Raw genomic sequence first — 6915 nt, forward strand, 5'->3', positions numbered from 1 at the left:
AGGGGTACTGTCTTGTCCAACAACATCTGTGCCATTCATTCTGCATGGAATGGGGGGGGGGGGGGGGAGAAAACAAGGCTCAGTCTAGGGGAGGAGGGAGGTGAGAGGAGGTTGAAATAAGGGGGAGGTAACACAGAGAGGCCTGTTTTCCCAAGTCAGAAAGGTTTCATTAATCAAATGTCTCCCATGTGACCAATCAAATGCAGCAGAAAAGTTTTGGATTATATAAAGCATCACCGAACATAAATGTGAGAATATAATATCTAAAGACTGGCGCTCCCAGAAAAATATGGAGTAATTCAGTTTTTTCCTTTGATCAAATTGAGAAAAAAAATGTTGTTTCACAAAGTACAATTTGCATTTTAAGTCCACATTCTCAGATGTTAATTAATGCACCAGAAGAATGTTTTCTCTTTTGATAAACAACAGCTTCAAAAAGACAAAATGGGTACAAAGGCTTCTTTTTCTTTCACTGCGTTGCTTTAATGTGACAACTCACCCCCCTCCAACTCAATACCCAACCTCCCACCAGTCAACTAGCCAAGCAAATTTGTAGCTGCCTGTCTGCACAGTATGAGTCTCATACATCATCTTGGCTCGCCCGTAAGAAGCAAACAAAAGTACCGAATCAACCTTGTCAGAATGTTCTGCTTTAATTTCAAGCACAGTCAGTTTGTCTGGTTTGAGTGGACTCCTAGAGTGTACAGAGATTACACTTCTGATTTGGTCCTTATTTCATCTAACTGTAAACAAAAACGAACGGGGCTCCACAAATTGTGTTGCAGATAGTTCGAGGCTTTGGCCATTTTTCTGTGTCACATCAACTCAAACTGAAACCGACTTTTCATTGGTTGTATACACCGAGCATGTATAATAAATTGATGATTGGAATTTCACAAAATAGTTTTAATTGTAAATAACACCCATTTTCCACGCAGAATTATTGAAGAACTATCCTAAAATAATGAACTCTGTTGCAGGATTCATTAGACAGATAGAAAATGATCAAGTTCTGAGTGGACTGTTGACTCTTTCTATATCAAAGACAGGCTCTATAGACATGTATCCCACACACTGTACAGTACATGTGCATTCTTCTCCCATTCAGTACTAAGAGAGACCAATATTAAGACTAGATGAGGCAAATAGTGGCTCATGGGCCTTTAAACAACAATATTTGTCCCCTCGATGAAAGTTGAAGCTTCCCTTCATAACTACATAAAAACCTCTACCGTTACGTTATTTTAAAAGATCTACTTGGAATGTAAATGCATGGCTGGTTTAAAGCCCATTGAATATGACCTCATAACATCTAACACTGGCATGCAAGGGGAGTGTGATATTGTTCTGCGCCAGGCTGTTTGAGCTGCTGGGTCTAATTAAGTTGTTAAACTCTAATAAAATAGATAAACAAGGATGGAACTTAGATTTAGAGCACATACATCTACCAAGGCCCAACAGTTCCCTTTCATTCAATCAATATCCAACTTGATACAATCTAGAGTGCTATATCACTCTAGATTTAAACCACCCATAACTGTTTAACCATCATTCACTGTAAGCGCACAAGATCTACGGTCTTCCTCAGATTGCACTCACACATGAATATCAGCCCCTCTAATTAGGTCTGATTTTTTTTTTATTATTATCAAGATGCATGCATTATTCCATGAGAAATTTAAAAAAATTTAAATTCCATGGAAATCCGTTTAGTTGACTTTGTGTAATCATGCTGACAAAACAACCAACCGAACATCAAACAGACATGGGTGAAAAACATAACCACTTTGGTTGAGGTAATAACACAGAAAAATAATATAATCCACTTCACTTTAAACAAAGTTTGAATTGTGCAGTGAAACTTGTTTGATTAAAAATAGATCTGTGTTAATTATGCCACCATTAAAGAAAAATGACAAACATGTGGATCATTAATCGACAAATTATCGTCACTCATCTTGTTCAACATAAGCTGCTGTAACTTTGGCCTAAAATTACAAAAATATTGACAAGAAAATATGCCTGTAATTCCACTGCACCGGTAAAACATTCCAATGGTAAGCCAGCGTTCCCAATAGGCCACATTTTAAATTGTCATAGTGGGAAAAGCACATATGTCTCTAAGGCTACGTTCACACTGCAGTTACAAGTTACCTGAATCTGATTTTTTCGCTCATATGTGACCCATATCTGATTTGCTTTTGACAGTGTGAACAGCACAAGTCGCACTGAATCTGACATTTTCTAATCAGATTCAGGCCACATTTAAATGTAGTACTGAATCGGATACGTATCGGATTTTTTTAAATGCGACCGCAATCTGAACAGCCAGGTCGCATTTAATGCGACTTTGACGTCATTCTGACCCGCGCTGCACTGTTTTGTAAATGAATGACAAATAAAGTTGGTTGAAAAAAAGTGTGCCACAGGCAGGAGCGAGCGGGAGCCACAAACATATCCTTCGTGATATCACCCGCTCACAAATTTGCCGGCTGCCGCCACACACTGTTTTTAGCATTAAGCCATACAGTCCCACGTTACCAGTTGCCATTGCCATGTTCGCTTCCGTAAACATGGCTGTGGCGTGATGTCATCAATGATCAACTGCGCATGCGGGTCACTTCAGGAGCGTTCACACAGCAATCCGTAGACAGGCCGCATTTAAAGAGGTAATGTGAACAGCCAAACGAAAAATCGGATTTGAGCAATAAATCGGAATTGTGCATTAAGACCTGCAGTGTGAACGTAGCCTAATAATTTTAAAGACGCCTCTGTACTATTCAAGGGTCTCAGTAAGCCATGGCAGTGTGACAGTGTGCCAGTGAGCCAACGAGAATACTACCACGATCCTGAAAGTGATACAAATCAATAGAATGAAGAATTTTATCTATTTTATTTACACTTATTCTTTTTCCACTGTGATCTGTCAAAATATCTGCAGTGGAGAAAGGCCTATACCAGGATCTACTGTTTGAGGACTCAGCACGCATGTTGAATGCCAGCAGATTTAATCAGTTACATCTTTGTTTGACAAAATGTCTCCTGTGAGTAAGGTGTATGCTCTCCTGGATTCTGCAACTTGAAGCTATGTCCTATGATACAGAAGAACCAGGATGTTAAAAAAAAAAAGTACAGGTGAAACAACTTCACTGATGATGCCCTCAGTTCCATCGAGTGTCCCACTAAGCTATGTTAGTAAGCCAACATGTACAACATCAAGACCCTAAAACTAGCTCACCGAAATTGAACACAGTTGTTTTTAATTTTATCAATAACACCTGAGCTTGTATTTTTATGACAAACCACTATGTCTGCTCTTCATTTCATTACCTCTTTGGGCTTCAAAGAGAGTCAGTGTACAAGTTTAACGGCAGGACTCAAGGTGTCTTCTACTTCACTCCCAAGTCCATTCTCAGTCTCTTTACACTGGAGGTTCAATGTTCCAACATAACACCTGTGTAAGTCACCTATTGGACGATGATTAGTTGCCAAAACAGGTGTGATGTCGCAAAACAGTAACTGTCCTCCTTTGGTGGATTAATGCGAAAACAGTCTTCTAGTGTAAAACTCACTTATACATGTAAAGGTTTAACTGGTAGCCATTATAATTTAATCATTTATTTCCAGCCAGTCTACACCAGAAAAACAACCACATAGGTTGATTGTAAAAGAAGCTTATTATGACCCATACTGATGTTTTGTATCAGGCATTAACCGTACAAATGAAAATGGCAGCAAAGGAGGAATTTAGGTGACACAGTTAAAAGAGGTACAAAATCTGCATGAGGGTTGGACAGGTGGGTTACACAGACACAGGACTTTCACCCAGGAGATCTACTGAAAATCAACGGTGAGTTATAAATTGGTGATGTCAATTACGTCATGTACATGATGTAAATTCAATTAACATACATTACATATGTTATATATGTACATAAGTAACAAACTTACCATAACGCGAACCAAGACCTTTTCCTAAACCAAGTAGTTTTGGTGCCATTGATGGGTTATATACTGTATATCATTTTGGGAGTCATCATTTTGACAATTGAGATATTCAGACATTTAGGTTAACAGGATGTGTGGATATTTTATATAGTGATGCTCAAATATATAAAGATTTGATCTAATATAAGCATCAGGTCATTGCATCATTGCATTACTTTTGATAGTATTCTATGCCAAACTGTACCTAAAGGTAAGCCGATCCAAAAGCTAAGATACTAAAATACTGGCCAGTCGGAGAATATGCAACAACTGAGCATGCTCTGACCACTGTGGCCACCCATGTTAAATTGTGAACTTTTTCTTTGATCAGTGTAGCCATTGCCTTTCTACGCCTGGCCAGTATTCAATCATGTCTTCAGCGCTGTCAAAATGGAACCCCCATGGGGTCGAGCTTTGGCCCGTGATGGGGCATCATGTCCAAGCAGCGGAGGGCTATTGGTGAGCGACCTGACCTCTAATCTGGGCCTTCATCGTCCCCCCGAGAGGCAGGGCTTTGGGGTAATTCTCTCCTGAGAGAGAGAGGTAAAAGGCCAAGGCAACACCAGCATCTCAGTTTGAGGATTTTGCCCCCCTGGTGTGTGTTGCAATCATAGCATCCCTTGGCTATATACAAAAGTGCATAATAGAGCACGACCAGGCGGCGCTGAGAAAAAACCTCTTCTTGGCCCCAAAACTGCATAGCTTGTTGCTCTGGTGACAAGGCCTCAGTTCATTTCCACGTTCCATCACCGGCTCTTTCATAGCTTAGTGAAATACCCAGCCAGTGAACTCTAGTGTTTTTTGTTTTGCCAAACATCCACTTGTTGGCTAATAAACCATTCTTTAATCCAAGCCTACATGAGGATTTAAAATGAACTGCATTTAGTTTTACCCCATGAAGGACTCATCAAGTTTTATTTACCAAACTTCCTGAAAGGATGGCAAACATTGCCATCTGCTTGATTTCACATGAACTGAATCGCATTCTTTTGGGATAAGTGCACCAACTTTCCCCGAAATCCTTTTCAGTGTTTTGAGAGCTGGGTGGGGTGGTGACGGTATCCATATCACTGGGATGGCTGGGATGGCTGAGGATGTGAACGGCAAGCCAGAAGTTCTGCTTGAGTGCATCTGAATGCAAGATCTACCAGAGAGGAGCACACCCCGTCCCCTTTGCAGTTTCAAACCAGGCACCCTGAGCTTTCTGCTCACACCTCTTTGCCCTTGCAATGCTCCCCCTTTCTCTATCTCGCCCGCCCCCATCTCTTTATATGTCCAGCTGGCTGCGCCACAAAGACTGTCTCCCAGTTCCAAATGATCCTCAAACCCCCACATGCTTTGTTCTGCTCATTTTCCCACTCCCCAGAGACGGAGTTTAGATGCAAAAATTAAAATGAGGAAAGGATGGAGGGAGCGAGGAAGATGGGGGAGAAAGATTAAAAAGGTGAGGTAAAGAGACAGTGCGTGAGAACGAGAGAATAAACCAAGCAATACTGTCAGATCTTCTAGTCCCGCACTTCAGGGACTGCAGAGACCTTGAGTTTGTAGACTCCAATACGGCGAGGAATTGGAGTAAACATCTTTTGCAATGTGACCTTGAATTCTAAACTGCATGTGGATGTTTGCAAAAAAAAAAGTCATTTGGTTGTCGAAGTGGAAGAACCAAAGTGTTTCTGTTGAAGTCACGGAATATTTGAACCATCTCCTTCAGTTTCAGTGCACTTAAAACAACTCGTCTCTCAGTGCGGGGGCTAAGATCATGTTTTGCGGTAATCATGCGGTCAATTACAGGCAACAAGTCCCTCCAGGTTGAAAGGTTTTAGATCCCCTATCCCACCCTGCTGAAATCCCCCCAGTTTCCCAGCTTGTGTGAAATCATGCGGTGGATTGTTGTGCAGAAAAAGGACCACAGTATGGAGATGTGGGCCGGAACTAATAGGATTGGTTTTGATTCATTAGATTCTCTTTCATCATCCTGGTTGGAATTCCACTCCACGTCTCCTCGGGCTTCACACTTTTAAAATGGAGGTGGGAGGGGGGCAAGTGTTTATAATTGAGCCTCTAGACTGCAAAAGCTCATTACTCTCTATGGAATCATTTGGTTATTTATACCCCATGGAATCAGCATCATAACCATATGAATGCCGCACTGTGTTTGTCAAAGCACTGACAGCGCAGAACAGGATATGATTCAATGGTAGGCAAAATGTGTAACAGAAATATAGAATAGCAGTTCACAAAGGCATAACACAATGATATGTGTACAGTAGCTTCACAATACCTTTTCACAGAGAAAGCTACAAATTGGGAGACGTTTGACAAATTTTCCAGCCCAGAGCATGCTGAGCATGAGTTGTAGGAAAATGTTTCCATCTTCATTAATCCCTCCTGTTCTCACTTAAACTAACATTGTACAGTCCTGCCCAGCAGCGTTGATGATCTTTAAAGAATAGTTGGACATTGGGAGAAAATCACATATTCTCTTGCTGAGAGTCTGAACACACATGTAGTTTCTGCCACTAAACCCTCCCGAAGGCTCTCCACCAAAACAACTTTTGCTGGATGTTGTGTGAGGTGGGCCGAGTGGAGCGGTGGGCAGAGCCAGTCCTTCTGAAGGACTAAGCACCTGGCGTCACATTTGATTCTGCACTGAACTGTATCTCAGAGCTTACTTTTAAACCTTTTGGGGTTGGAAAGGGGATTTATCTTCACTTCCGGGTATCAACCTGACAGGAGCAGCAGCGATTGCCTCCATTGTCAGGTGTTTAAGTACGGTGTACTTGACCGTATTACTTCATGAATGTAATGTTACAAAGAGGAGAGGGGACAAAGAAGAGTGAGAACTAGAGTCTCTGGTGAGTGCTGCGGTGAACGAGAGGTTGACCTGAATCCAAACACAGAGAAACACACACACACACGTACACTAAC

This window comes from Sparus aurata, chromosome 13 (assembly GCF_900880675.1).
Source record: "Sparus aurata chromosome 13, fSpaAur1.1, whole genome shotgun sequence".
Lineage (NCBI taxonomy): Eukaryota > Metazoa > Chordata > Actinopteri > Spariformes > Sparidae > Sparus > Sparus aurata.